Genomic DNA, 25,583 nt, shown 5'->3' on the forward strand with positions numbered 1-25,583 from the left:
AAAAAAAACCTGGACTTGTGGGCTCGGGGAGATATCCACTTGAATGCTTGGAGATGAACCTCCCGCAGGCGCACCTTGTGACTTTTTAGGGGCCATCGTAGGCGTGGTTTCGGCTTCTGGGTTGCCTTTGCGGTCTATGAATTGACTTGCCTTGGTATGCAGCCTCCAGACCTTTGCCTTTTTCCCTCGTACGCAGGAGATTCCTTTGCGGGACTTAGGATAAATGGTGCTTGCGGATGAATTCTTTAGGAAAACCCGAGTGGCTAGGAATGGGTTCACGGATGGCTTGTGGCCTTTGAAGTCTAATTGCGGGAAGCCTCTTACGAAGGATCTTGCGGGAGGGCTTTATAGCTTATTCCTCTTCTCTCAAAGTCCCGGGGGGTGTGTGAATGGACTTTATGGGGATCTAGTGGGAAGGGGGCTTAAGAAGCCCCCTTAGAAGCTTTTTAAGAAGCTTCTAAGAAGCTTCTAGTCGTCAGTAGCAACGTCGAGGGGGGGGGTCGTGATCCAGGCGGGGCGGCGGATTGTGGCGGTCTGGCGGCCGTGGCGGCGAACTATGGCGGCTGGCGGACTGTGGCGTCAGCGCGGCGGCTTTCCCTCTAGCACGGCGACCTCCCTCTAGCACGGCGACCTTCCTCCAGCACCGCGACCTCTCTCCCCTAGCCTCTTCCTAGGGGGTGTTTATATAGGCATGGGGGGGGAGAAGGCCTCCACCACGTGGCCCCCCTTGCATGGGTTCCCCCCCTCCCATGCAGGCCACGACTTTCATATCCCCATCCTCCCCACACTCCCTCTTCTCCAGCCATGCATCGGCTGGAGAAAAAAGGGGTAAAAATAAAAAAATTTGCCTTGAATTATTCAAATTGCCCCTCCCAAGAGGGTGTTTTTGTGAGACTTGCGGTTTTGAACTTTCGGTTTTGATTTACCAATGCGGAGGACCCCATTTCTCGCGTGCGGTCACACATTACACTGCCAATAATTTCAATGCAAGAGATAACCTTTGCACAAGGTTTACGTCGTGTGCGGAACGTCAATATTCACGGGTGGGAATATTACAGGCGCACACTTGCAAATACCACTTCACTTAGAGGATTTCTTGGTCTCTCATCATTCTATCGCAGATTCATTTGGCATTATGCCACTATTGCAGCTCCCTTGATGGATAGGCTTAAGAAAGAGGCCTTTTTCTAGGATGCCATAGCTAATAAGAGCTTTAATCAGTTCAAGAAATTCCTTACCTCAATGCCCATTTTGGTCTGCCCAAATTTTTCGAAAGAATTCACCATTCAGTGTGATGCCAATGGTAGAGGCATAGGGGCTATATTGTTACAGAAGCATGGGGTTATAGTGTTTGAGAGCCACAAACTTGCTGAAAATGAGATGACCATGAATGTATATGACCAAGAAATGTTGGTCATCCTTCATGCCATTAAGAAATGGCACCGATATTTGTATGGCAACAGATTTAGGGTCAAGAGTGACCATAGGGTCCTCATGTATTTCCTCTCTCAGTCTAATCTTGCCCCCAAACAATGCAGATGGGTTGCTACATTGCACAACTATGAATTTGACATTACACATACGCAGGGAAAAGGCAATGTAGTTTCTGATTCATTATCTAGAATGTGGGCTTGTAAAGTTTCAGTCATCATGGAACTTCATAATGATTGGATAGAAGAGCTTCAGGAGGCCTATTTGTTAGATGCTGATTTTAACCACATTGTCTAGAAATTACAGTAAGGGTATGTGGAAGAAAACTCTCCATATCAGCTTAAGAATGGTCTCTTATGGTTCGAGGATAGGATTTCCATCCCATACACTTCTCCATTTAAGCAAAAGATCAAGAAAGAGATGCACTCCTTACCTACAGCTGGTCACTTGGACATATTTAAAACCTATGACAAGATTGCTAAAAGCTTTCACTGGAAGGGCCTTTGGAAGGATGTAAAAGATTTTGTCTTGAGCTACGTGCCATGTCAACAAAATAAGGACAACACCTTAAAGCCAGTTGATTTACTGCAACCATTGCCTATGCCCAAAGGCAAATGGACACACATTACTATGGACTTCATAACCGGCCTACCGGTGACTAAGAAGAGATGGAACAACATCTATGTAGTTGTGGACAGAATCACCAAGGAAGCCTCTTTGATTCCTACAAAGACTCAATATAATGCTTCTCAAGTAGTTAGCCAATTCATGGAACATGTTTTTCAGATTACATGGCTTACCACAGATCATTATGCATGAGTGGGACACTAAGTTCATGAGCAACTTTTGGCAGGCAGTTTTCAGCTCTATGCACACTCAGTTAGCCCCTTCCATTGCTTACCATCCACATTGATGGCCAAACAGAGAGGGTTAACAAGTGGCTAGAAACTTACTTGAGGCATTTCTGTCATGATGTACAAAATGCTTGGGACTCATGGTTGAATCTGGGTGAGTTTGCCTATAATAACTCTACACACTCTAGCATTGGAGTTTCATCCTCACCACAACACAAACGAGGCATAGATGCGCATGTTAAACACGCAAAGTCGGGCATGTCTATCATTGCATCTATATACAAGTGTAAAAGAGCGTGTAAATAGACACGAATTTTGCGTCTATATATCTGCAGAGATAGACGCGAATATAGACGCATTTTTAGACACGTAATTATTTAACCACATGAAATTGGACTTAATATAATTAAAAAACCAGAGTTAATAATTATTTTTGCATTGCTCTCTAATGAATGGCAATTCCTCCAGTTGACAAGCCTGATATAAGTAATTAGCGGCAAGTAACACAAACCTTATTATACAATTAGTAGCAAGATGATAAAAAATACTTATTATACAAACCTTATTATACAATTAGTAGTAAGCATTGCATGTATCTCGTAATTTCTCTACTTGAAGATGATAAAAAATACTTCCTTTTTATTATGGAAAATTCAATTAATCTTTAAACTTGACTATTGATTATTGAGTATACACATGTGTATATGATTTTTTCCATAGAATTAAGAATACACATTGAATCATTAAGCGAATAAAGTATGTTACAATGAATGATCCATCTCATCTTCAATGAGATCAGCCCTTGCTAAACTATCTACTTCTAGGTCTATGTTACCAAGAGGTAACAAAACAAATAAGTCTATCCCACTATCAGATTTGTTGCTTTATTGCTCAATAACTTCATCATCATTAACCACATTATTGTCCTCTTCTGCGTTTCCTTGAACATTCTCATGAGGTTCATCTTGTACTATATCATGCATATCATCCATTATGGTGCCATCATGTATATCATCATTAAATGTTGGATTGTCATGTGCTATCTCTATATCAGTAATATTACCATATATTGGTTTTGAACGATTAGATATAGGGATGACATACCACCATCGGTTATTGTTTACCATTGGATGATACACAAATTGTATTTGAAAAACAAAAGCAAGAAACTTAATTACTTATTATATTGTGTATATGTATCACATGTATACATATAAAAAATTTAGCTTTTACATATATACCTGCTCGCATTGCTGAGGTAGTACTAATGTATCATTCTTGTTTTGGTGAAATTTTGTAGAGTCAATGATTACAAAACCACTTGGATGACGTCTGATTGTGCAATGCTCGCCATTTGTTACCACTTCTTTAAACCACTTCACATCCAGTACATATATAAAGAATCGTCTGAAGTCAAGCTTCATAATATCTTGGATCAAGCCACAATAACCTTCCATGGTACCATTGGCATCCTCAAAGTGAGCAAGGACACCGCAATCTTGGGTATTTCTCTTTTCATCTATACATTGAGTTTGAAGATGTTTACCCTCACACCAAATAGCATTGAATAATGTGCACTAGTAGTAAAAGATTAAGATCAAACATGTCAATTTATTATATAAAATAGAACTAGAAACATATTAATTGATAGTATGTATCACCTTTGATAAGCAACCTCGTGCGTATTTCCACTCTTCTTGAGATATATTAATTTCCTTCTCTTTTTCCATTCTCTCCATTTCCTCATGTAACCAATCTATATCAATATGACATGGGAGTGCATTTAGATGATCTGGAAATGAGACATTACGTCCATATCTGGTGCGAAATGCTTGTCTTTTTCTTTTTCTTCTTGCCCTTGCTTCATTATATAGTGTCACCCATTTGCCAATTACATCACTACTGAGCACACAAAAATTATTTAACTTACGAAGTTCTTCTTTTGTTAGCACTTTACTCATTTCTTTTCCTTGAGGTATTATAGAGGTCATCCTCAAGTCTTCATCGTCTTTTCATAGTCGAGGTTGAGAGGGGTCCACTTCAACAAGATATTTAGAAATATAAACAAGAGATGATTGCACTAACCAACCCTCAGCCATGCTTCCCTCAGGCCGTACTTTTTGCCCCACAAAATCTTTCAAGGTTTTCATAAAGCGCTCAAGAAAAAATATCCACCTTGCATGAACTGCCCCACAAAGTGCAATCTCATCAATCAAATGTACGAGTAAATGTAATTGAGTAGTCAAAATGGAGGGCGGCAAAATTTCCTCCACCAAAAAAACCACCTCAACAGATAATACTCGAGCATCTTGCAATGTGTTTGGATCAATTTTCTTCGAGCTCACGTATCTGTTAGGATGTATTTGACAATTGTTTATTTTTGTGTAGAAATTCAAAGAGGTTCACTATATGATGTATGCAATATATAATGAAAAAATACAATGTATACATACCTCACAAGCTCTCCTATCTTGTAAATGATATCATGTACATCTTTGGATACACAATGGGATATGCTAGTAGGAAGTATGAACTGAATGTAAATAATATTCATAGATCAAATGATTAGTTGAGGAAAAAGTCATTATACCCCAAAGTTTACACATAGTTACTCCACTAATTACTATATTCATGGTTAGAGATACCCTTACTTGAATTATTTTGTGCCAATCGTGGGACTTCAAACAAGATAGTTGCTCCACACCTCTTTTCTTTTTCTTTATGAAGGCTCCCTTGAGACATCTCATATATCCTGTGGGTGTTCAAAAGCTACATATTTGTTCCTTCACTATTTTTTTCTCGTTCTTTGACAGCATCCAAGGTGCATGGGATAGCTCAATCTTTCCTCTGGGTCCAATGCGTGGCCAGGCTCGTCTCATGCAACCAATGTTACGTAAATCATCCCTTACATTGATTGAATTATGAGCCCCTATCAAGTGATCCCATAATGTAGATACAACATTTTTGAATATGTGCATGGGGTCCAACATGTGATTGATCTTGAGTTCAGTCCAATACGAAAGACAAAAAAATATAGAGAACTTAACAAAAATAAATAAATTATGTAAACAATTCATCATGCTAAATACTTTAAAGTCAATCGAAAGAAATATACTTCTTACCGACTCATGCCAAGTGGAGGGTGGCTGTCGGCATTAATCCATCTCTCCTTCCAATCTCGAATGGTTAGAGATTGTGGAGTCATTCCATTAGTAGGGAGAACATATTTGGGATGGTCAACAGGAAGAAATCGATGATGATTGTCATAGATAACCTTCTTTAAACGTGCCGGCCAGGAGGAAACTAGAGAGGGACCGCAAATAAGGCATGCATGATATCCTGATGTGGTTAAACCTGAACAAACAAGTGAATTAATAACATGCAATTGATGCAAGTCTTGAATTTCAAATATAGAGTTATATACATGTACCTGAACATTCTCCATATCCTTGAAAGTCATGTATGGTCCACAACAACATGGCCTTCAAAGTGAAATCTCTAGAGGATGCAGATGCACTTGTATCTTGCACCTCAATACCTTCCCATAACATTTCTAACTCTTCAATCAAAGGCTCTAAGTAAATGTCCATGTTTTTTACCTTGTGCTTTCCAGGAGTTAGAAGGGACAACATTACATGTCCCTTTTTAATTGCCATGGATGGAGGAATATTATAGTTCACCTATACTACTGGCCATACACTATATGATATGCTTTTGATGGCAAATGGATTGATTCCATCCAAACCTAAACCAAATCTCAAATTTCTTGCCTATTCAACGGGCCACAAATTGTCTATATGTTACCATGCCGGTGTGTCTACAGGGATTCTCCATTTTTCATCACTTTAACGATGACTAGCATGCCATGACATGAGCTTTCCAATAGACTTACACTTGAACATAAGTTGAATACGTGGAACAATCAAAAAATATCACAAAACCTTATGAGGCACATCCATTGACTTCATCTCCACTTCGTGTCTTGATTCACCACAAATAAGACACTCTCGTGCGAACTCATGAATCCCACAAAATAAGACACAATCATTGACACATGCATGGATCTTGACATAATCGAGGCCTCCCAAAGATGCCAAGTAATGTCTTGCTCGCTCTCTCTTAGTCGGCAATTTGTTTCCTTTTGGAAGTATTTGTGATAATAACCTATATATATTTTTAAAAGTGAGTTAAAAAACCACCAACATATATTTGTGTCTGATTTCAAAATATAACAATTAATATTATGATTCATAAGGCAAACTGAATTGATACCTACTTCAATAACGCATTCAAATTGACATTACTCCATCCATAAATTGTTTGCAAGCTAAGTATCTTGAGGGACGCATGAAGAATGTACGTACAACCTTCATACAATGGAGTAAATGACGCTACATATAGTGGGTCATCTGGCTTCATAGAGTGACCTTTTCCCCAAACCGGTTGCGAAAATAGATCGTGCACCATGTTGTCCAACATCTCATCCTCTACAACTTGATGGGGCATTTCATGAGGGCTACTATCATGGTTGTTAGTTTCCACTCTTCTTGAAGACTCTGCCTCCTTGCGTCGATGTTTTGCAGCCTCTCGGCACCCGGAAGGGAGCATCTGAGGATGTGGTACCGCATCTTGCTCAACCACAAAAGGGAGTTACATGTACGTTGATATATATTTTAAACATAGACTAGCAATCTTAGTGTTTAAAACAATGAATACCGGTGATTTTTCTCGGTCCCATTCTCCTTACATGCTGAGATGTGACATTGCAACTTGACGTGCTAAAAAAATACACCCTCGACAACGATCACACGTGCATTTAATTTTTCGTTGTAGCCATGCATCTTGATTATGAAGACGTAATGTTTCATCCTCACTTGAGGATGTGCTCGTTGACTCATCAGTATGCATCGCACTAGGTGATGACGACGACATGATTAAACCTAATTCATGACAACATCAAATTTATTATTAATATGCTTACATAAAAACTTCAAGGTGTATTAATTATTCTAAGATATTCAATTTTAAATACACAAAACTTATCATAAATATATAAAAACTTATGATAAGAACTTACTATCAAAACTTACTATAAGAACTTATCTTAAATACAAAAACTTATGATAGAAATGCAAGCGCCCTAAATGCATGTCTATGCCTGCGTCTAAGTGCGCATCTACGTCTGCGTCTATCTGTGCATCTAACTCCGCATCTATTAGCGCGTTTATGTAAACTTAGTCGTGCATAATGTCAAGTTGAAGAAAGCTTAGGATCAAATGAAGCTTTATGCTGATGACAAAAGAAGGGATGTTGAGTTCCAAGAAGGGAATTTGGTGCTTTTGAAGGTGCCCAAGTCCAGATATGCCACCCTCAAGGATGGGTCCAACAATAAATTAGCTCACAAGTTCTATGGACCATACCTGGTTGTCAAAAGAGTGGGAGACTTGGCATATCCGTTAGAATTGCCCCCATCCACGAAGATTCATAATGTCTTCCATGTGAGTCAATTCAAGCCCTTCATTGGATCATCAGTGGATTATGTTGAGGAGTTACCATTGATAAATGAAGAAGGCATCATTCAATATATACTCGAGTAACTCATAACTCATAGGACAAAGCGAAAAGAAGCTTCGCTCTCGTTGCATCATGGAATACTTGATTAAGTGGCAAGGTTTACCACTTGAGGAAGCTTCTTGGAGGCCAAGTTCAGCTTTGGAAGAGTTTCCATACCTATTTGAAGAAGATTTGGATGAAATCTAGCTAACTATAGCCCTATTTTCTCTCAGATTGACTGCTAACAACTCTTTGTTTCCAAGCATATTTTATTCTGCATTATGGACAGAAGTGGATATCATACATGGGCTGAAAGTACTACTTGAGAGCTCTGTTTTGATATAAGGCACACCCCGATCGGAGTCTCCTATAGAAAGTTATGATAGATTTAAAATAATAGGATCCTGTAGTAAATAACTTGCTGTCCAGTGTCTGCAACTCGCATTTACTCAAGATACTTGGGTCAAAATTCATTTTTATAATTGCCCAATAAGGCCCATGTATCGTACATACCCCAATGACCTATCATACGCAATAATACCTTTTCATTCATTTGTATACCCTTGTAATATTGCAGCAAAGTAGTACTCTAATATGCTCTTGCCCAATTATCATATTTGCCCAAATTGTTTTTGAGGGCAAAAACCTTCAGGTGGGGATGGAATGTAAGAGAGGGGGATTTAATAATGGGGAAATACTAGCTACATTGGCTAGTATTTAAGGTGTTAAGGACTTGATTTTTGACCATTAGACTATAATACAAGTCTCCTTTTACCTTCATCTCTCTCTCTCTCTCAGCTTTCATGTCTTCTTTCTCTCTCTTTCCATCTTTCCCTCTCCTTTTCTAGTATTTCTCTCTCCTCATCACACACACACTCTCTCTTCCTACAATATTCCTCTCTCTTATGCACTCTCTCTCTCTTCTTTTCTTCTCCCTCTCTTGTCCTCTTCATGACAGACTATGGGTAAGGGCACCTTATAGCCATACATAGCCTCAAAGGGCGAAACTCCAATTCTAGCATGAGTAGAGTTGTTGTGGTTAAACTCAGCCAAGTGTAACCAAGAATCCCATGAATTTTGGACATCATAGCAGAAATGGCGAAGATAAGTCTCCAACCATTTATTTGCGCTTTTTATCTGTCCATCAGTTTGTGGATGATAGGCTGTAGAAGGAGCCAATTAGTACCCATGGATGTGAATACCGCCTCACAAAAGTTTATCATGAACTTTGAGTCTCTATCATGAACAATCACCTACGATAATCCATGTAGTCTAAAAATCTGCTCCATGAACTGACTGGCCACTTGAGAAGGAGTAAAGTGGGTCTTGGTTGGAATGAAATGGGCTGCCTTGGTGAGTCTATCTACCACTACATATATGCTATTCCATCCCTTTTTGGTAGTAGGCAAGCCAGTAATGAAATCCATTGTAATGTGAGTCCATTTACATGTAGGAATGGGTAATGGCTACAACAAACTACTAGGCTTATGGGTGTTGTCCTTATTCTGCTAACAAGGCATATACTTCATGACAAAGTCCTTGACATATTTTCACAGCCCTTTCCAATAGAAACTTTTTTTGATCCTATCATAGGTCTTGAAAACTCCAAGGTGTCTAGCTAAAGGCAAAGAATATAGTTCCTTCATAATTTTCAATGTAAAAGAAGACGTAGAAGGAATGGCAATCTTGCCATTTAATCAAATAAGACTATTTTTGAGCTGATAATGTGAGTTATCTTCCATGAGACCTTAATGTTAAGGGCCAATCCCCAAGGTGTAGGAGAGTCGGAGTGAAGTAGCAGCAGTCAGCTGTGGGAGGACCTCCTATGTTTGTACTTCATGCTATTTGGCAATGTGCTGGGACTCACTCTGAGGAGTGTTAATTGGGTTAGAGTTGGACTACGAGACGTGATACAAACGCAAGATGTTTAGGAAGATGATGTATGTGTCATCCACGCTCTTGGCCGCGAGGCCGTGGGGTTGTTGAGCGCATGATAGAGGTTCAGCTAGTGCATGAGCCAATGCCGGACCATTTCAGGTCCCATCAGTGGTGCGTCTGTCGGGAGCTATTTAGAAGTGGCGTTCCTCGAATCCTGGTTGTCTAGGGACCAGTTAGTAGTTTATGCCAAAGGATACTGAGATTGACCCATTATTCATCGATAAGCATCGTCTAGCCGAAATCCAAAAGCAAGAGAGAGATGAAAGAGCTAGGCGACGTGCTGAAATTCTTAGGAGGTATTCCCCTAAGCATAGTGGTGCTGAACCCTTACGAGGGAGTGGATCTAGTGGTTTTGGTGCCACAAGCAGTAAGTTAGGAGAAGGTGGAAGCTCTAGTGCTCCCCTTTCTTCCATAAGCCAGTCTACATCAAGTGCAAGAGGTCTAACCCCACCGTCCCCTATTTCTAGTGCAAATCCAATTTCCATCATGGCGCAGCCTATTGCAATTCCTGCAGGAACGACAAATTTGCCAGCTCTAGGTACCCGCTACCCATTTTTAATGGGCTAGTTGAGGAAGATGCGGAACTCCACATCAGGGAGTTTTAAAAGCTGATGTTTAACTGTCGCATCCAAGAAAAAGGACATTTAATGATGTTCTTCAACATGACTCTCAAAGGAAGAGCTGCCATATGGTATCATGGTTTAGAAGCCGGAGCCATATTGAATATTGATTCATTTTATGGAGCTTTTCGAAGGGAGTTTGCCCCTGAAAGAGGTGGGAAATATTGGTTGTGTGTACTCAACGTGACCCGCCAAGAACCACACGAGGATATTCGTGCTTATGGGAAGAAACTAAAAGAGGTTTTTCGTAAGCTGGACACCTCTATTCCTATCCCCGCAGCTACCCAATGACAATATTTTCTGCATGGTTTGGACTTTAATATCCAATTGCAGTTGAGTAGTGTCCCTTTGGGGGATATAGATATTGCCATTATACGAGCACAAGAAGCGGAATCTCGACTACAAGCAGCCTATGCCTCTCGAGGCAATCCGAATATAGGTCTAGCATTGGGAAATAATATGGCGACGACCAATGGCAGTAGTAGCCAAGGGATAGCGATGGCTAATCCTAATGGGAGAGGGAACATGATGCAGAATGTGCCTTTATTACCAGCTCCCCCTAGCATGTCGATGCCTAAGGACAGTCAAATGGCTCCAAATTGTGGAGCCAGCCAGTTAATCCTAATACCATGCCTGTGGTTCAACAACCAGTGCCTAATTGAATTGTTAGGTCGATGGAACGACAGGATAATGATCCAGGCTACAAGTCGAGCGCTTCCAATGTCCTTGGCGAGGTTAAGGACATGATGAAGCATTATACCGACATGATTACGGAGTAGTATCGACAAATATCCGTTGATGTTAACTTTCTTAAAAAACAACAAAAATTGATAGGAAGTAGATACCCAGATGAGGGTGCACCTTCGAGGTTTAGCTGCAAATGGTGTGGTGGTCAACATTATCCACAAAATCGCCCAAATGTCAAGTACAACATCTGTGGGAAATCTGGCCATTTAGTAGCCACTTGCTGGAGTAAGATTAGTTCTCTCCAGGGAGGTAGTCGGCAACCAGGACCTGTTAATCATCGTGCACCAGGAAATGATTCTCAGCGAGAAGACGGGCCTAAACAAATACTCCAACGGCCAAAGACTACAGTGGAGGAGTTGCCTAGTGGTAGTGGGGTTAGTTTGATTGAGGCTATGCACGTAATGACACTGAAACCTCTAATCTGTGAGCTATCCTTACAAGAGGTCAAAAGGGTAGAGAGGCCAAAAAGGATAAGCCTGTCGACGGAAACCCTAAACAGGGCGACAAAGGAACGCAAGTTCAGGATCCTGCCATGGAAGGGGGACCTCTGAAGCCTGTGGAGAGTAAAGCCGATGTTCAGAAGGATAAGGAACCACCGAGGAAGAAGGTGAAAGTTAAAAAAGAGGCAATAAAGTCGGTTCAGCAACCTAAAGAGCGGATGGTTTGGCGTGAAAAGCAAACTCTATCGAACTATCATGAATTTGATAAGGCGAGCTCTCTTTGCGAAGTCAAGCCGAATGTGAACCTTCTACAGCTTATTAAGCTTTCCCCAGGAGTACGCAAGGAATTTAGAAAGATCCTACGTACCGGGTATATCGTGGAACCCTTGGGTATTGCGCGAGTTGGTGATGACTGGTTCGAGCATGCTGAGAAGCATTTCCCAAGGGTTGCAGCCTATGTCGATGGGATATTAGTAGATTATGCCATTGTCGACACGGGATCATCTGTTAACATTATGAGTTCTGAACTGATAGAAAGGTTGGGTCTTGCGATCTAGAAAGATACCTCCACAATTTTCAGAATGGCAGATGATAGTTTGAGACAGCCAGAAGGTTGCATTCCTAGGGTCCATGTCACTGTTGCAAATGTAGAATGCCCATTGGACTTTAGGGTGATTTGTTTTGCAGGGTGTCCAAGTTACCAAGTATTACTTGGACGACCTTGGATCTTGCAAGCGGACTGTCAAGTGGATATACCCGCCGGTCAGCTGATATTCGACATAGGTGCTCAGCGCGTGGTGATTGATGCCTATCCTGAGTCCCCGCAGAGTGAGAGAGCTTCTCTATCTTCCACAGAATTGGAGACATTAGAGGATTTATCCGCCAGTGAGGCATCATCGAGTGATGAGTTCAAAGAGGGATCCACCACGGAAGACATCTATCAGATCACTTTGAACGAGCCGATAGAGATCCAAGATCGTATCAGAGATGCAGATGTTATCGAGCTAGACCTTGGTATGCCAAATGATTCGTGACCAATCAAATTAGGTTCTATGCTCTGTTCAGCAGAAATGGAGGACTATGTGTCCCTAATTCAAGAATTCCGCAACATCTTTGCTTGGAGTTATGATGAGCTGAGAGGCATTCCTCCCAGCCTAGCTGTTCATACTATTCCTGTAAAGGAAGGCAGTCGTCCTGTGCGTCAAAAAGTAAGGCGTATGCCTTTTGAATTGAGGGAGGGGCTATTTGAAGAGTTACAGAAGCTTCGGAAAGCGGGTTTGATTTTTTCTGTGCAACACACGGAATGGTGTTTGCCAGTTGTGATCAGAAAGAAGAAAAATAATCAAATCTGATTATGTGTGGATTTTAGAGAGCTCAATAAGCAGACGGTTAAGGATTACTACCCGTTGCCATTTATTGACCATATTTTGGATCAATTAGCGGGTAGGGAGATATATTCGTTTATGGATTGCTTTGCAAGATATAACCAGATGGCAATTGTAGAAGAGGACAAGTTAAAAACAAATTTTATTACTGTCTTTGGTACTTTTGCATACCATGTGATGGCCTTTGGTTTATGCAATGCGCCTGGTTCATGGCAACGAACAGCAGATAAGACATTGGGTGACATATCCCCTGAAGAGTTGAAGGTATTTATTGATGACTTAGGGACAGCCACCGTGATAGAAAGGCAGTTGATCATTTTAAGAAAGTGCTTTGAGCGCTGCAGACAATTTTGCATCGCTCTAAACCCACGGAAGTGTGTTTTTGGTGTACCTTATGGGCTATTGCTAGGCCATGTGGTCAGTTCGGTAGGTATTGCGACAGATCCCGAGAAGGTCAAAGTCATAGTTGCCATGGGTCCACCATGCACTCCAAAAGAAGTTCATAGCTTTCTCTCTTCGGTTGGTTATTACCGTAGATTCATATACGCCTTGGCATAAAGAATGTTGCCACTTACAAATCTATTGTCCTTTAGCTATTTGTTTGTATGGAGCGACCCTTGTACGGTAGCTTTCGAGGATGTGAAACAGGAGCTAGTAAAAGCTCCCGTTTTAAAAGCACCTAAAAGAGGTGAGGTGTTCTATATATTTTCAGCAACCACCATGCATAGTATCAGTTGGGTGCTGTTTAGCCCAAATTTGGGAGGAAAAGTGGTATCATCCGATAGCCTTTGCTAGTCGAAAATTGGGCATATCCGAGATCAATTATACCTACATGGAGAAGTTGTGTCTTGCGATGGAATTTGGGGCCAAGAAATTCAGGCATTATATTCTCTATGAGAAAGTTGTGCTTTATACGAAGGCAGAGGGGCTTTGATTATTGATGAATAAGCTGCAGCCACCTGAGAAGTGGTTAATCACTTTGCAGAAGTTTGATTATGAGATCAGGAGTAAGCCACCAAGGTTACAGGATATTGTGGAATGTCTTGTGGACTTTGGGGAGCCGAAAGAATTTGTGGCTACAGGTAGTGACATGGAGTCATTATGTAAGATAGATACGACGTCTATTCCCTCCTGGTATGCTGCAATAACGCATTATTTATCGACAGGAGAGGCTGGATCCGAACTATCTAAAGCTATGAGAAGGAAAATTAAGCAACAAGCATTAAAGTTTGCCTTGATTGCACGTACATTATATCGACAAGGGGTTGATGACATCTATCGCCGATGTGTGATGGCTGACGAGGTGCCATTCATTTTGGAAGAGTGCCATGATTCTGCTTGCGGAGGCCATTTTGCTGGACGGCTTATAGCACAAAAGGCTTTAAGAGTAGGTTACTAGTGGTTTGCCATCTTCCAAGATGCGTTTGTGTATGTTAAGAGATGCGATATTTGTCAACGACATGATAGTCGAGAGAATAGGAAAATACCACTCACCCTATTATAGCGATACTTCCATTTGAGAAGTGGGGAATAGACTTTGTGGGTCCTATTACTCCTTCGTCGACTGTGCAAAAGAGGTATATTATTGTAGCAACTAACTACTTCACAAAGTGGTCAAAAGCACGTGCAACAAGGAAAGATGATGCTAAAGAAATTGCTAGTTTCCTTTTAGAGCAGATAATATGCCGTTTTGGTCCCTCGAAAGAATTGTTATCGGACCGTGGAACCCATTTCTTGAATAAGGTGATCAAAAGTTTGACTGAGGCTTGGCAAATCAAGCACAATAAAACGACTCCTTATAATCCGCAGGCAAATGGGCAGGTTGAAAGTACCAACAAGCAGCTTGTGGGTATCCTATCGAAAGTCCTATCTGAAAAGAAGCGCGACTTGGATAAGAAGCTATATGTGGCAGTATGGGCGTATAATACCACGTTCAAGCGAGCCACTGGCCACATGCCGTTCAAACTAGTTTATGGTGAGAAGTGTGTTTTACCCTTAGAAATTGAGTTATCGACCATTAGATTCGCAATAAACCATTCTTTGGATAATGAGGACGCCCTATTAGAGCGATTTACGACCTTAGCACACCTAGATGAAATTAAGTTGCAAAGTCTATTACACCAAGAGGTGGCTAAACGTCGCATGAAATAGTTGCATGACCTGCAAGTGAAGAAATATACCTTTAAGAAAAGACACTTAGTCCTCTATTACGATGCGCGTAGGGAGATTTTCCCAAGAAAATGGAGCCTAAATGGGATGGGCCCTACAAAATTGTCAGGTTAGGGAAGAACAGGTCTACATTCATCCTCTCAATATGCTAAACTTTGCTATCATAATTATGAGTAGAGGAGTTCGTGATGGCCAGCTGTGTAAACCCATTGTGGACGTACACATTATATTTTGACGGAGCATTGAGGGGCCCTAATAAAAAAGGAAGTGTTGGAGTAGTAATCTGAGATTCCTGACGTAGAGTTACGATGAAGTTAGCTGCTTATCTCGGGGTAGGATTCACTAACAATATGGCAGAGTATAAAGCCTTGATTATGGGACTACATATTGCCAAACAAGGTGGTATTCGTCGATTGTTAGTAAAAGGGGATTCCCAGTTGATCCTAAATCAGCTAGATGGGACATACACAGTGCAGAATCCCATTCTTTGTATGTATCATCAGACTACTATGACCCTACTTGAGGAGTTCGAGAGAGTGTCTTTTCAACTAATTCCACATTACTAGAATTGGTTTATGGATTCATTAGCAAATCTTACTTATGAAAAAGACCTATTCTGTAATTGTGGTCCTAGTCTAGATATTGTTATCAATGATGAAACAGGACACAGTCGCTTGTGGAGTATGTTATCAGAACATGCAATATATGGCAGATGATGGTTGATATGGGTGATGCAAAGAGTAGCCAAACCAATCTACCATTATTATCTAGGACCCATAGGTTGATTAGACAACATATTATGCGTACGCCTCCTCTTGCTATCTATGCAAGAGGGATGGGTCATAACCTTATGCATTTAGTTTAGGGTTGCGAGCCTGTTTTTCCTCCTTGGAAAGGAGCCTATTATTGTATATCTGTGCTATTCCAGGGAAGGATGTGTAGGTGCTACTTTGTTTGATTTTGTTAGGCCAAGAGGGCCAGTGTTGCGAGGTTTTGAATGCTTTATTTCCATTAGGCAAAGAGGGCCGATTCAATTTGGTAGTGAAGTGCTTTATTTCATTAGGCCAAGAGGGCCAGTTGTTTGTTTAGTGCAGGTACGATTAATGGTTTCTTATTTGAGTTCTATGCTAGACAGGTTTGAAGAAGAGCTTGGAAGGAGCCTTTTTGTTGCGTGGAAGCTTCTTGTGGCCCTATCTAGGTGATATCTTTCCTTTATGAGTACTGTGGTTGTTATGTTATATGTGGTTGTGTACTTGCTAATGGGTTTTTTGTTTCTTGTTGGGGACCGGCATCCAAGGCATGAAGTCCCAGGTTTAGGTTTAGTATGCCTGAGGGAGGTCTGAGTGGTCGTGGCCTCCTGTAAAGACATTGTCAAGCATTAAAATACCTGTTTTAGAAGGGAGTCCTAGTGACCCTGTTTTACTAAGCCTGCTAGGCAGCCATTCTAGGAGTTCTTGCTAGTTGTGAGGTAGTTAGAGAAGCCTACAGAAGGAAAGTAAAGATGATAAAAGGGAAAGAAACCCTGAATATCTTCAATACAATAAAAATATACAAAGGTGTGTAAAAAGGGGTTCTAACCCCTAGCAAAGAGAATAAAAGAAATGAAAATGTATACACAGATGCTCATTGCCTTGCAAAGGCCTGGTAGGTTCCTAGGGAGGAGTCAGACCCGGGGCCGATACCTTGTCTTCCTAGGTGGCGTCTTGCTGGAAAAAGAAGAAAGTAAGGAAGGTTGGAGCAAAAATAAAAGTGAGCGTCAGAAAAGGATTCAGTGTCACCTTGCGAGGGCTTGGTAGGTTCTTGGGTACCGACAGAGGTCCTGAAGTCGATGCCCTGTTCTCCTTGGGTCACTACGCTCAGCTCCCTCCTTTTTACACGCCCAAGTATGTCAATAAAATAAAAACCCTAAAAGAAGAAATGTGCTGAAAGAAAATACTTCTTGATCAGGCTATAGGAGTCCTCACCTAGTAGGAGCTCCTAGTTGTGTTGTCCTTAGTTAGGTAGGTAGTTCAGACCACCACTTAGGGCAACCTCTTTGATAGTTCTTTTTATCTTGGCCATGTTGGAGCAGTGGGTCAGTGACTAGCTTCGGACTTTTATCAGGTTATGCTAAGCCTACTCCTTGTGGATGTCATGCCTTGGTTTTGTCAGGGGGTAGGGTGAGCATTGTGATGTGTTTAATATGTATTTATTTTGTATCAGCTTGATGCTTCCTTTGGTTGTTTTATGTAGATCTCTTGTGGGATTCGATGGGTTGAGTTGCCCTATCCCGTGGTTGGCAATGAGAGCAGAATTTTGGTGCCGAGAAGTGCTTAAAAATAGCTAAAAATTACGAATATTAAGGGAAAAATATTCAATGTCGAAGGCGGCGGCTCGATCTAAGACGATTTTAAGCGTCAAAGTGCTTTAAAGGGCGCCCGAGCGACACTTGTTGATTTTTCAAAATTTTTTAGACTGTCCTGCGGGTTGACAAGAGCGGCCAATGTGGGATGCCGAGCCGGACGCCCAGGATTTTTCAAAGCTCAATTCGGAGTCCGGATGGGAAAATGTCCAAGAAACCGGTCAAGATGCGAAGAGGTGGACAAAATTTGGCCAAAATGGGCAAGTGACCCTTGGGAGCCAAAAATTTAAATGTAGCATGAAATTTTTCATGCATAAAGGAGAGAAAAACTTGGAGAGAGGGCGTGGCCTGTAGGCGCCAAAAAATACGCCCTCTTGTTGATCATGGTATCTCCAGCTTGCAAACAACGATGGCAATTGACATTGGCCCTTGATTCCCCCCTGGATGCTGATCATATCACCGTGCTTCGCTCCTCCAATGGCGGTCTCTATTAAGAATTCTGATTTGAGTATTTCTCTCTCCTCCCTCTCTCTCTTCTAAGGGCAGATTCATGTGGTGAAGAAGAAGAAGAAGAATGGATGACTGATGCTTGTCCAATGAAGACCGGATTGCTCCATGGTGCAAGAGGAAGGAAAATTGCTAATTGTGGACTGTCACGAGCATTAATGGTGGCTGCAAATCAGTCCCAAGATATGGCAAATAAAAACCCACAACCCGCAAAGAACGGTAATCTCATTTTTATAAAGGAAATTGATGTTTTATGCAATTTGCTTCATGAATATTTATTCCCATGGAATGATTATGATTTATAATGTTGTTTACAATGTCTTCCAACTGTTTATGCTCAGAAAATTGGAAAATCATAAGTGTTGTGGATGAAATTAATAGTGTAAAATCTGTAAAACACGCGAAATATGGAAAAATTGGGTGTTTTTAATATATAAATGAAAAATATAATAAGACACACCAACTAAATTTATGTTTTTGCTGCAAATGAACCTAAGGGCCATAGCTCATAATTCATTTTGAATTTTTAGTCATTTAATATTGCAAAAAATACAAGAAAAATAGAAAAAATAGGGGAAAATAAGGGAAAATTAGATTTTGAGTGCCGAAAATTAAGGAAAAATAAGATTCATATTTGTGGATGTATGGGGAGTCTAAAGTATGAGGTTTAGCCTCAATTCAACCCTAATTTTATGTTTTAGTGAGTTTTTATTGCTTTTCATACAATAAAAATATGGAAAATGAACCCTAAACCTATGCACCATGTACAACCTAAACGGGTGAGGGGGTAGAGTGTATAAAAAGTGTTTAAATACTGAATGAAATGGTGAAAATCTTTCTAGTTTGTATGCATACCATTTAGGTTGGTCATTAATCTAAATTAAGAACCTAGTAGCACGAGGGTTTCTTAGTGCTAGGTTCATGCAACGCCACATTCGAGCGATACTCAAAGTCATTGAAAGAATGATTTTGCACTAAACACAGATGTTGTTTTTCTTTATTGTTTGAGCACATGGACATTCACAATTTGCATGAAGCATAAAATGATAAAAGGTGTCAGAAAATACCTCCTAGATGCATGGCAATTGCTTTCTAGAGTAATATGACCAACGTTGAGTGAGTAAGGTTATCCCAAGCTGTAGGCTAGGCGTTGGGTCTAGGGGAAAGAAAGTGAGGAAAATGGTACATTCCTAGATACGAATTGATTGGTATCTTGAGTGGAAATATGTGCGATGAAGTGTTATATGTTTAGCGACGCATCGAGGGCCAATCCCCAAGGTGTAGGAGAGTCGGAGTGAGGTAGCGGCAGTCAGCCGTGGGAGGACCTCCTATGTTTGTACTTCATGCTATTTGGCAATGTGCTGGGACTCCCTCTGAGGAGTGTTAATTGGATTAGAGTTGGACTACGAGATGTGATACAAACGCAAGATGTTTAGGAAGATGATGTATGTGTCATCCATGCTCCTGGCCGCGAGGCCGTGGGGTTGTTGAGCGCATGATAGAGGTCTGGCTAGTGCATGAGCCAGTGCCGGCCCATTTCAGGTTCCATCAATGATATCCTCCAATGATTTCCTCTGCCACTGCTGCTATCTCTACACATCAACTGAAGCATTCACAATCGTTAGTAAAATAATACAGTTAAACCGACAAAAGTAAATACCTAGCAGTCTTCAGCTACATAAATAAATCAACTGGTTAGAAATCAATCCTAACCTTAATTTATGATGAGTGCGCACTCTAAACTCATAAACTTTTATTAATTTAATATGTATTTTGCAGAATCACCCGCTATGGAATCACCCATATACACACTAAATTAACGAAACGTCCAAAAAGGATAGGCGTCCCCATCGATTTCTCGCACAAAAAATCCACTTTGTGTATGAGCCCCAATAATAAAAGTTTATGAAATCCATCGTAAAACCTCATGGAATCCACCGTTAATATGCCTCCTGGCATCATTCCCTTAGCAGTAGAATCAATAATAAAAAGAGATCCATCATGAACGTGAAGTATCCTTTTTAGAGAGATAGAACAACCTACACAACTTGCTTCTTCAACAATAGTGTTGTTATGTGTAGCAGCATATGCTCTATTACGATTTGAATCAAAACGCCTCTTGAAACATAGATGGGTTGGATGATCACTCTTTTTGTAGTAGTCACAAGGATAATAATATTTGAATAAACGTGGTTGTTTATTTGTAATACCATGTTTTTCATCATATTTTTTACCCAACAATCATATGGAGTGTGACTATTTCTATTGGAATAAGAACAATGTCTATTAGGAAACTTGAGATGAGACAAGCTACCACCACGACAACTCCTACGTGTAAAGAGTAGAAAGGAACATCTTCAAGCAAATAAATCTTGTTCAATTTTTTGTGACTGTGTGTCCTCTTGTGAGATCATAGCTATTTCTTGATTTTTGTGTCATTGTTCATGCCATTGTGAATATTTAATCAAAGATATATAAGCTTGATCAAAATTGATCCCATCTTTGTTAGATAATATGGTAATAATATCATCATAAGTAGGATCCTTTACAATGTCAATTCTTTGATCTCATATTGTACATGTTCTCTCAATTAGATATATCAAATTCTATGAAACCATCAATGGATTTCCTTTTGGACAATGTTCTATTCCTCACTTTTAAGGATAGGATTCCTTGGATGAAAAGTAAAGATGCTATTGATTCTTGAAGGTGATGGCTTGCATAATATTGTTCTTGATAATAATGATTATGAATATATACCTCAACTACTTGATCAGGCTCATGATAATACCACTACAAGGATATAGACGCATAGCGATGGCGGTTTCTGATGCAAATTAGTCGTGTCGCTATTTGCGTCGGTACTTAGGTGAAAAAATGCGGGCTGAAACCCGAGCGCGTCATTTTGCGTGAATGAACGAAAGAGAGAGCAAACTCCGTCTTGCGTTTGAGAGGGAGAGGGAGAGAAAGAGGGCAAAGGAAAGCTTCTCATCGCTGCCACTGCCATTTGTAAAGAAGAGGAGGAAGTGTACAGAGGGTGAAGAGGAGCCGCCGTTGCAAAGAGGAGCCACCAAATCCATCCTCGAGCCTTTGCGGTGAGTGCATTGTTCCCTCTTGCTTTGTTTTTTATTTTTCTCTTTTTTTTTCTTTTTTCTGTTAAAAAACATGTGTATTGAGAGAGAAAGAGAGAAAATGAGAGAGGGAGAGAAATGAGAAAAGGAAAGAAGGAGCGAGAGAGAGAGAGAGAGAGAGAGAGAGAGAGAGAGAGAGAGAGAACATTAAACATAATAGAGAAAGAGAGGGAGAGGGAGGGAGGGAGGGAGAGGTTATTGTTATTGTTATTTCTTCTTTTCTTGTTTGTTGTTTTTGTGGTAGTCATAGTCATAGTCGTGGTCGTAGTTGTCATAGTCATGGTTGTAGTAGTAGTAGTTGTTGTTGTTTTTTCCTATTTTCTTGTTTATTGTAGTGGTAGTGGTAGTGGTAGTAGTTTTCTTTTTTCTTATTGTTTTTGTATTAATAGTAGTTTTTCTTTTTTTCTTGTTTATTGTTGTTTATTATTGTTCATTGTTTATATTGTAATCGTAGTGGTAGTGGTAGTGGCAGTGGTAGAGAGAGAGATGTTTTGTTAAAGAAAATTGGTAGTTGAGAGAGAGAGATATTTTGTTAAAGGAAATGAGAGAGGAAGAGGAAAAGAAATAGAAAGAAGAAACGAGAGAGAGCAAATAAACATACAACATAATAAAGAAAGAGAAAAAGAGAGAGAGATGGAAGGAGAGAAGAGAATGAATGGATAAAAAACAAAGAGAGGGTAAGATCTTGTTCTTTAACATATTCTTTTCTTGTTTCTAGTAGTAGTAGTAGTAGTAGTAGTAGTAGTAGTGGTGGTGGTGGTGGTGGTGGTGGTGGTGGTGGTGGTGGTGGTGGTGGTGGTGGTGGTGGTGGTGGTGGTGGTGGTGGTGGCGGCGATGGCGACGGAGAGGTCTGGTGAGGTTCGATATAATACCACGAGACGAGAAACACTCTAACATACATTGATTTGTCGGTGGGTGGAGACTTTACATACATTAAATTTTTTGAGTTACAAGAGAAGAAATCCATTCTCAAACAATTTAAGAAAGAAAAAAAGAATGATAACAAGAACAAATTGTTTGTGTAATGTAGACCAAATGGAAAACGATGAAGGTCATGATGTTCAAGATCACGAGGTATATCTTAATCAGCATGTCACATGTCCTTGCTCTCAATGTAAGCTAGCAATTAGATGAAAACTTCGATTGTCTATAGAACACGTACGCCACTTTGGCGAGTTTAAATCAGAGATTATTGATTAGGCGATCTCAGATTTTGAGCAAACAGTGAAAAGTGTATATAAATCATGCATTGTATTCACAAGCTAACTGAATACCATATATAGAAACATTGGGTGTGGTTGGAAAATTTTCTATCCAGGGAGGTGACGTCTCTGTAACATGTCCACATGTTCACTTGTAGGACACGTCTTAGCAGCCAATCAGGAAGAGAGTCCAGAAAGCGCTGCTCGACACTCCCACGAAATGACACGGGGTTTTCGATCTAGGTCTTCTCGAGTTTGCCACGAAGCGGAAGCATACCAGCCGTTCCCACTTAGGATCGACCTGAATCAGGGTTTTCCTAATGGTGAAGTTCCTAGAGAGTAACTAGCGTTGAACCCCAAGCGAACTACTTTACGTAGAAATGTCAGGGTCGAAGCGGATTCATGTTGCACTTGGTTCAAGGAGAATGGGAAACAAGAGGGATGCAAAGCTCGACCTCCATGCCCATAAGGCATAGTCCCATTCCGTTCCCCAAAAACAACATAAATCAGGACTCTAGTATCCTAGATTCTAGGTCAACGTTTCTTGCTGTCGACTTCATTCGAGAAAAGTTCCCGGCCAACCGGGACCACCCATCCATAGGACGGACCCATGGCCACATCCACCGCACTTTCCTCAGGGTTGCTTTAGTTGTCTAGTTACCTATCACGTTTAGTTTGACGCGCAAAAATAACTTCCTTAACTAGCCAATTAGTCACTGGTTCCCTCACGTAATCTTAGCACTAACATAGAAAAATAATGTCAAACCAGTTCCTTTACAACAATTGATCTTATTTATCTTTGGAATACATTATATAATCGATCCTGAAGGCAATCCATAATCCGCCCGAAGGCAATCCAGCAATCCACAAGGATTACTAATCCCGAAGGCAATCCATAATCCGCCCGAAGGCAATCCAGCAATCCACAGGGATTACTAATCCAAGTTTTTGCCCATAGACTAGTATGCAAGCCTCGAGATCCAATCCCAAGTCATGTCAGCCTCTTATGCAGGACCCAGAAGGCAAGGGATTTACGGCCACATCCCCCCCTTGTACCCAAGCGTCCTCCTGCTCCAAGTAGCGCCCAACGGAGAGACCTCTCGCAACAGGTTCGGTCCATGTTCCCGGCATGGCTAACAACCCTCTTGGTTAGGGTCAGGCAGACATTCGGGGGTAACTGATGCTGCCTCTCCCTCCAGGCCTTCAACCTAAAGAATTAATTATTTTTCCATCTTTAGTTCTTTGAGCAAAGTAATACAAACAATGCTCCTAAATTGTACAAACACAATCAATCCAGTGTTCGTTTGTTTGGCCAACTGCTAAGGAGTGAATCCTTCTCTCCGAATGCATCCAGCATTCGATCCGAGATCAATAGCGAGTTGGCAAGTTCCCCAAGGGTTTCATTGTCTGTGTACCCTTATATCCTTGGGTTAGGGTTATACCTTGTTAATCCAAATTAACCAACACCTTAGGTTCCTTAAACTAAGACAGTAAATCCTAGGCAATCCTCGTCGCCCTAACTTGGTTTGTCAATTGCTCGTTACCCTAACTTGGCAACTCAGTAGCAGGATTACTCATCCTCTTGCAAGTTAGACCTCCACTAGAACCTACCAACCTTGTTCCAAGGCGTGGCAACTCTTCTTTGCGATTTAACATAAAACCATGCGACGTTGCAACTTGTTGCATCGGAGCTGCATCTGACTTGCGGGATCATCTTTCCCATCAATCGGCATACCTTGGTCAAGAAATACATTTAGTCAAGAGGTAGGGTTTGGGATGTCTTCTTACCCCCAACCCTAACCTTACTAGGTCACAATGTTTGGCCCTAGGATTTCTAAACTCAATCGAAAGTCTACTATTAGGTTATTGAATCCTTAGGGTAAAAACCCTAGATTGTTATTGTATGGGCGTCCAATGAACCCAAGCATTCCATGAATGTGGGTAGGACCTTTGGGTTCGAAAGTCTCGACTTAGCATCCCAAGTGCGATACTAGGCAGAACTTTTAACGTGCTAAACCCTACCTAGCACTTTGAAGTGTTCATCGTACCAACTAGTTATGCTTTTACGAATTCCTTGAGGGTTATACACTTACAAGTGATCTAGCAAAATCGGTCTACTTGTCTTGCGACAAGAAACAATCTCTTCTTAGAGATGCTAAATTTGTTCTAAAGGTGTAAATAGTGTCAAGACATCACATTACGTGCAAATATGAGATTCATTACTTCTATGCAACTATAAGGTTTGCAATGACCATTTCTTTTCCTTGCATGGTGATTGACAATTTGGGGAATAACTTGCATAAAACCTACATAGATTTACATCAAGAGCTACGTCTACAACCTTTCGTTTATAGCAATTGAATTTCAGGCTTTAATATGACATGCAACCTTTTCTAGGTACAACTTCGATAAATGAAGTTCATGCATGACAAATATGTGACATGCAGCCTTTTCTAGATACAACTTCGATAAATGAAGTTCATACATAACGAATATCATAAGACTAATGTTGACTTAATCCATTCTACGGCAATTGAATCGACTTAAAATGCACGCATATTCGCATGTAACATGCAAGTTCATGGTTTCATTTCCATGCAATGCTCTTATTTGGACAATAGCGACAATGATTACGTCATACAAATCTACAAGTAGAAAATTACTACCTAAATTCCTTATGCGCTTTTCTTTTCCGTGTCCAATCAAAGATACATTTAAACAATTTCATCTTTTTAAACCTATGCAATATGCGCTTAGGATTTTACAAGCAGTCCAAATGCATGACATGCACTAACTCTTGTAGATCATCCAAGGAGATAATTTTCCAAATGTATTTTTACTTTACTACATGAATTAGAGACAAGCGTAAATGCATTCTTCCCATGAAGTTAAATGTGCCTAATACATTTCTTTTATGCGGAATTAAGCTCGTAGACCATGGGCATGAGAACTCGTAGGAATATCCACGCGTAGACTTAGGTTAGAGACTTCTGTGCGTGCGCCTTGCATCTTTTGTTTTGGGGTCATTTATGCAGCGTATTTTTTTATTGCAGCAACTTCCCTTGGGTTACTCACGCGTCCTAAAGACTCGTAGTCCACGATCTTCCTCTCTCGCGGAGGATCAGGACCTTGGATTTAAATTCCCGGTGATAAGCCGTATGCACAAGGCTTATGGAAGCTTGCCTTTAGAAGCTTCTAAAGAAGCTTCTTATACTCTGTCCAGAACCTGATGTGGAGGGGAATGATTGAGGAGGAGGAAAGATGA

This window comes from Lygodium microphyllum, chromosome 2 (genome assembly GCF_053477565.2).
Source record: "Lygodium microphyllum isolate KBCC chromosome 2, Lygodium_microphyllum_v1.1.10, whole genome shotgun sequence".
Classification (NCBI taxonomy): Eukaryota; Viridiplantae; Streptophyta; class Polypodiopsida; order Schizaeales; family Lygodiaceae; genus Lygodium; species Lygodium microphyllum.